Consider the following 6,965-nt stretch of genomic DNA (forward strand, 5'->3'; position numbering starts at 1 on the left):
GTGCCAGCCCCTCAGCAGGAGGCCATTTAGAAATGTGTGCCAGGGACCTTTTTTTCAAAATATATTTTTATTGATTTCAGAGAGGAAGGGAGAGGAGAGAGAGATAGAAACATCAATGATGAGCAAGAATCAGATTGGCTGTCTCCTGCACACTCTCCTCTGGGGATCCAGCCCGCAACCGGGCATATGCCCTTGACCAGAACTGAACCCAGAACCCTTCAGTCCATAGGCTAATGCTCTATCCACTGAGCCAAACCGGCTAGGGCGAGACATTATTTATGTAGCCTCAGATGTGTGAACGGGGTGGGAGAGATGAGGAAGTTGGGCTCTGGCAGGCTCTGACCCCAGAAAGGTTAGAGTTACGTTGGGAGAAGTGATGGGGATCCAACACAGCTTCTGCCTGCCATAGTAATCAGGAAGGCAGACACTCTTCACTCCTCATGTGAGAGAGAGACAGCAGTGACTGGGACAGCCTCCACCCTGCCCTCTGAGAGCACCCATCCAGTGGGGGAGACACCCCCTCACCAGCCGGGGGTCAGGGAGGGCCAGGATAGCGGGCATTACAGGGTGCTGTGGGAGCCCAGAGGAAGTACTTGCTCTAGTCTAAGGTATCAAGAAGGACTTCCTGGAGTGGAGAACACATGAGGTGAGATTTGAAGAGTCAGATGAAGGGAGTTAGGGGGTCTCTGCAGGTGATGACTTGTAGCCAAGTCAGTAAATACTTAAATAATTTTTTTATATTGAATAATTTTAGATTTACAGAAAAGTTGCAAAGAAAATACAAAAGATTTCCCATATACCCTGTACCCAACTTCCTCTAAAGTTAACATCTTACATATTTATGGTACATTTTTGAAAAGTAGGAAGTTAATGTTGATTAGTATTCTAACTTTATTCATATCCTACCCGTTTTCCACTAATGTTCTTTTTCTGTTCCAGGATCCAGTCCAGGATACCATGTTGCATTTATTTCTCATGTCTCCTTGGTCTCATCCAGTCTGTGACAGTTTCTGTCTTTCCTTGGTTTACATACTTTGACAGTTTTGAGGTATACTGCCCCTCAGTCTGGGTTTCTATATTTTTCTCATGGTTAGACTGGGATTATAGGTTTGGGAAAGAATACCTTCAGCTGATATTTACCTGGATCACTACTTTAAGGTGGTATCTATCAGGTTACTTAACTATAGTGTTACTGTTTTTCCCTTTTCTTATTCTGTTTGTTAGAAGCAAGTAACGAAATCCAGCCCACACTCAAAAGGAGGAGAATTAAGCTCCAGTTCCTGTAGAAAAAGGAAAAAATAAAAGAATTTGTCACAATAAGTATGGGAAGATACTTTGAGACTGTGCAAATGTCCTGATTCTCCTCAAAGTTCCACCCACGAATTTTAGCATTTATCATGGATCTTGCCTGAGACAGTTATTACTGTGGTATTCTAGTATTCATTTTCTATTTCCCTCATTTCTTCTACATTTATTATTTGGAATTCTTCTGTAGGAAGATTTGTCTCTTCTACCCCATTTATTTTATTTGTATAATCACTCATTTTTATCAGTATGGACTCATGGATATTTATTTTATTCTTTGTGTATAATCCAGTACTGTCATAATTAATTTTTTCACTCCAGAATAATTGGTTTTGGCCATAGGGGCTCTTTCAGGTTGGTTCCTATGTTCTTTATTTTTTTTCTCCTTACTCTCTGGCATTGGAAGATGATTCAGGCTTATCTTGCTTTTTCCCTGCCCCAACCCTGGAATCAACCATTTCTCCAGGTATTGGAGAAAGGTATCAGAAACCGAGGGACAATGAATACGGTCATTGCTACTGGGGTGTCACTGTTTCTAGTCCCTCTCAGCTGACAGCTAGGAAATACATGTATGTGTACAAACCCAGGTATGCACACACATCTGTTTTTCTGTGTGTGTATGTATAGATAGATATAGCTATCTGTGTATAAAAATAAACATGAGCCAATACTGATACATATATACAGGCAGTCCTCAGGTTACATCAGACTTCACGTATGTCATTTCTTGGTTACATCGCCATCTCCCATGTACAGTATTTATTTAAAAAGAAAAAGTTCCGTCATTTTGACGTATGTACTCATGTGCTTTATGTTTTTATTATTTACCATAGTAAAGGTCAGGAATTGTTATCTTTCTTTTAAATTTTTTTACTGTTTCACTTCATTACTGCTGTGTATGTGCTCCATGTGGGTGACGTAGGTGCGTATGTAGGTGGGTTCCGACTTACATGAAAATTGCATTAGGTTGCGCCGTAGGAACGGATCTCCCAACGTAACACGAGGACCTACTGTGTGTGTGTGTGTGTGTGTGTATGTTTGTTTGTTTGTTAATCTTCACCTGAGGACATTTTTCCATTGATTTTCAGAGAGAATGGAAGGGAGGGGGAAAGGCATGGTGGTGTGAGAGAGACACATCGACTGGTTGCCTCCTGCATGTGCTCCAAATGGGATCGAGCCTGTAACCAAAGTACATGCCCCTGACCGGAAACGAACTCCGAACCCTCCAGTCGCTGAGCCAAACCGGCTAGGGCAATACTGATATTTCTGACTCTAATCCAGCCCCAAAAGGTTCATTCGCACCTTCCCTCCTTGCTTTCTTTGTAACTTCTTTCTCTGACAATAAAAAACTTGGCTCAGTGGGCACTTTTTTGGGCTCACGTATTGACCATCTTGGCAAAAACTGGCAGTGTTAGAAACCACTCCCTGTGGTTTCTCTGACACTGCTTCCCCTGATTTTCTTCCTATGTTTGCTTCTTTACAAGAAGTTCCTGTTTTCCCTGATCCCTTAAATGTGGGGGAAGCTCTTCTCAACTCCCACCCCGGGGCCATCTTAATCTCATTTATGGTTGGTTTGCTGTCTCTGTGCTGATGACGCCCACTCTGCCCTACATCTCTGCATCGTCCCTGGGCCCCAGATGTGGGTTGCCTCATGAGGCCACCACTCCCTTTCCCCTTCAGCCTGGGTGATCTCTGGGTCTTTAACATGCACTATATTCCAAATTGCAAACCTCCTCCTCCTCTCAGTCTCTACCTCAGGGGTTACCCCAGGCTCTCAGAGAGTCCTGGGCTTCGTCTTTGATGCCTCTTTCCCCATCCCCACCCCCCAGCCCTACCCATCAGCCTCCACAGATTGTCCACTAGGACTCCTGGATGTCTTCCATCTGCCTCTTCTTGCCTTCATGGTCCCACGTTGGCAAATCCTGTCCTCTCCCACCTTGTCTCTGCCTGCCCTCCTCCTTGGCCTCTGGCCTCCCATCTCTCTAACCCACCCCCACTTGTCAGTGAGAGGGATATTTGTGAAACACAAATCTAACCATGTCCTTCTGCTTCAGTGCATCCCATGTTTCTCCAGTGTCCTTAGGATAGGGTCCTATCTCCTTCTAGTACTGAGGCTTGGTGTGATCTGGCCCCTGACCATCACAATCTCAGCCTGTCTCCCTGACTGCCTAAGCTCTAGACCCACTGAACTTCTTTGTTTCCTTGAACATGATCAATGTGCTCACCTGGGTCTCTACATAGATCTTCACCCAGCCCCAACAATCTTCAGCCCGCCGGTCCTGCCCCACCCACTTTCTTCCCACTCATGTTATTTTGGAACTCCCCAGACATCACCATCTGTAAGGATAATGAATACAGTGTAACCAGTGGTTATCCTGAGTGTTGGAAGTTGGTGTGTAGGGTAGCTTCACTTTAAAACAATTTTTGCAATGAACATGTTTTTATTTGTTGCTGACAGTGTTACAGATATCCCCCGCAATGAACGTGTTTTCATTGAATACCAATGTAACACCAATAGCTGTTGTGGGAGAAAATTTAAATAAGAAAAAAAAGTCATGTGTTTGAATTTAAGAGAAAAAACCTTTTAGGAATTGTTTTATTTAAGAATTCTACAGAGGCAAGAAGAGCATAGAGGTTTATTGTCTGTGCACACTGTAACTGTGCTAGAATCTGAAAGTGCTGGAATGTACTTTGAAGGAGTACTTGTAAGCTTCCTTTTGAGTCACATCCACTGAGGGAATTTTCTGCCATGAATTTTCATAATTATCATTGTAAACATGGCTTGTGTAATTTGTCTGAATAGTGTCTTACAAGCATTGGGAACAACTGAGTTATATAAAAGGATTTTGTATATGTAGAGGAATCTTTGGTGTTGGGAGAATCTTTGTCTTAGGCTATGATGTCAGTAACAATTGGGACAGTGAATTTAGGGTAAAGCAACTGTGAATGTACCCACTTTGAGACATTTTTTGTTTTCAAATCTGGCTAGCATGTGCTTTAACGATAACTTCGATCACCTACCTGACGCCTTTCTCATGCCAGGCCTGTTCTCAGCCCTTTCCGTGGATTAATTCCGTAATCCTCATACAGGCTCTAGGAGGCAGCTGCTATTCCTTTCCCAGTGTTTTGTGAGAGGCATTTAGAGTTTAAATCAAACGCTTCAGGTTCCATAGCTAGTAAGTGGCAGTACTAGGACTAGAACCCAAGAGACTTGGTTGGTTCCATTGTCTGTGCCTTTAACCGCCTTCCTCCTGGATGCCATTCTTAAAGGAGATGTTCACATTTCTGATTCTGCAGTTTCTTCTTTTGGGAAGAAGAGCTTACTTCTCCAGCTGCTAAAAATCTCTTTTCAACATCCCCAATTATTTGTAAAGAAAAACACTTTTAACTATTTTTTTAGGGAAAATTTCAGAACTACACAAAAGCAGAGAGAAGTCTAATGAAGGCCTATGTCCCCATCCCCCAGCTTCGACAATTACCAGCGTATGGCAATTCTTGTTCCATTTATATCCTGCACACTTTTTCTCCTCCGCTCAGTTATTTTAATGCAAAACCACATACATAAGACATTTTCTTTAGAGAAAAGGAAACCTACAATTCCTTGCTCCAAGTCCTCTCCCTGCTGGCAAATTGACCACCTTCCCTCTCCCTCATTTTCCAAATGCAGACAGATCTGTGTGATACTATCACCTGGCTCTGTCCCTGGCTTGTTTCCGGGAACCCTATCCTTCAGCGTTTATCCCCGTTGCTCTGAAGCCTGAAAATGATCCTTCTCAGTGACCATGGACAGGCTGGTGTTGCTTGGCCGGCTCCTCCCCTGCAGTGGGACATTTAATCTGCGCGTGGCTTTTTGCCCTAATCGTGTTCTCTTATGTATTTGGGTTGTTTTCGGGATTGCTCTCCCCCTCACCCCCAAAACCAGGTCAGGCCACCTGTAATACTCCTCGCACACTTTACATTATGTTTATCATGGTCAGAATGAAATAGGGATTTGGATACTTATCTATATTAATTGCCTGAGAGCTCCATGAGGGTAGGTATCAGGTCTGTCTTCGTCCCTCCTGTGTCCCCAGCATCACCCAGTGCAGGGCCCGACACTCACTAGGTGCTCAGTAACAGTGATGAATGAATGAGTGATTGCCAAGGTCAATAGCTGAGCGTTTGTCATGAGGAAAATAGGAAGCCACAGAATGTTTTAGGCAGAACTGGACACATTTTTTTTTTTTCAAACTAATGTGCATACAAATTCCCTGGGATCTTGTTGAACTGCAGATTGTGAGTCAGTGGGTCAGGGGAGAGGCCTGAGATTCTGCATTTCTAATAAGCTCCCAAGTCATGCCAGTGTTTGGAGCAGCAAGGGTCTTGCTGTGCTGTTCAGTAGTCCAGCCGCCAGTCACATGTGACTATTGAGCACTTGAAATGTGGCTAGTGTGAATTGAGATGTACTTCAAGTGTGACATACCCATCGGATTTCAAAGACTACTACAAAAAAGAATGTAAAATATCTCAATTTTTATATTGATGACATGTTAATATGGTAATATTTTGGATATATCGAATTAAATAAAACATTATTAAAATTAACGTGTGTTTTTTTCATATGCCTACTAGAAAATTCAGTTACATTGGTGGGTCTCCTTATATTTCTATTGGCTGTGCTGGTCTAGAACACTGCAGACCCCTTTTTACCTCTAAGCATTTGCACATACTTTCCCCTCTTTTGGGAGTACCCCTCTTTCTCACAACTTCCTCCTCACAGATAATTTCACACCTCTTTCAGGTCTCAATTAAGATGCCTTGCTCTCCAGGAAGCCCTCCGCGATCCCCCAGGGTGGGCCAAGTGTTTGTTCTGGGCTTCCAGCAGTCTCTGGGTTTCCCCCTTCTCAGCCCTGACCATCTGTGGTGTCAGCATCTGTATGTCTGTCTCTCTCTTTAGGTGGATAAATCCATGAGGATGGGGACAAAGTCTGTTCTGGTCATCACTATCACCTGAACTTGGCACAGAGTCATTGTTTATTTACTGAATTAAGAAATGATGAGGAAGATATGGGTCCTGCACAGTTTAAAGCTCTTGACATGGACTGTGAAGCCAGTCTCACCTCTAGTCTTGTTTTGAGGAGTCCTGACACCATTGTAGCATTTGGAACTGCTGTAACTGTTTTACTGGGTGTGCAGCAGGCATGTTGTGGATCTTGCCAGTCTCTGCAGTTAACTTTTCTGCCTCTGTCCCCTGAGCTACCCTCTCTTGGGATTTGTACTCTGCCATTGGCACATTCTGAAGGAGATATAAATATATATACTAGAGGCCTGGTGCACAAAAATTTGTGCACTCGGGGGGCGGGGGGGTTCCTCAGCCCGGCCTGTGCCCTCTCACAGTCTGGGACCCCTCGGGAGATAACGACCTGCTGGCTTAGGCCTGCTCCCGGGTGGCAGAGGGTAGGCCTAATCCCTAGGTGCAGCCCCTGGTCGGGCTCAGAGCAGGGCCGATTGGGGAGTTGGAGCGCCGCCCCCTGTTATGCACAGAGCAGGGCGGATCGGGAGCTTGCGATGCCACCCTCAGTCACGCTCAAGGTAGGGCCAATTGGGGGGTTACGGCACCGTCCCCTGTCACACTCAAGGCAGGGCCGATGGGGAGGTTGCGGTGCAACCCCCTGTCACTC

The 6,965-nt window shown here is 44.6% G+C and overlaps 2 long non-coding RNA genes across 3 annotated transcripts in view; both read left to right on the forward strand.

Moving 5' to 3' along the window:
- Nucleotides 1-6,965, forward strand: part of LOC102752669 — a 43,880-nt gene that overhangs the window by 7,720 nt on the left and 29,195 nt on the right. The gene's annotated exons all lie outside the window — the stretch shown is intronic.
- LOC107183070 overlaps nt 2,494-6,965 on the forward strand; it is a 19,654-nt gene continuing 15,182 nt past the window's right edge. The window contains exons 1-2 of the long non-coding RNA XR_001513843.1: nt 2,494-2,732; nt 6,272-6,274. This is a non-coding gene — a long non-coding RNA (uncharacterized LOC107183070). The remainder of the gene's footprint in view (nt 2,733-6,271; nt 6,275-6,965) is intronic.

Source organism: Myotis davidii, unplaced genomic scaffold (assembly GCF_000327345.1).
Source record: "Myotis davidii unplaced genomic scaffold, ASM32734v1 scaffold178, whole genome shotgun sequence".
In the NCBI taxonomy this organism is placed as follows: domain Eukaryota; kingdom Metazoa; phylum Chordata; class Mammalia; order Chiroptera; family Vespertilionidae; genus Myotis; species Myotis davidii.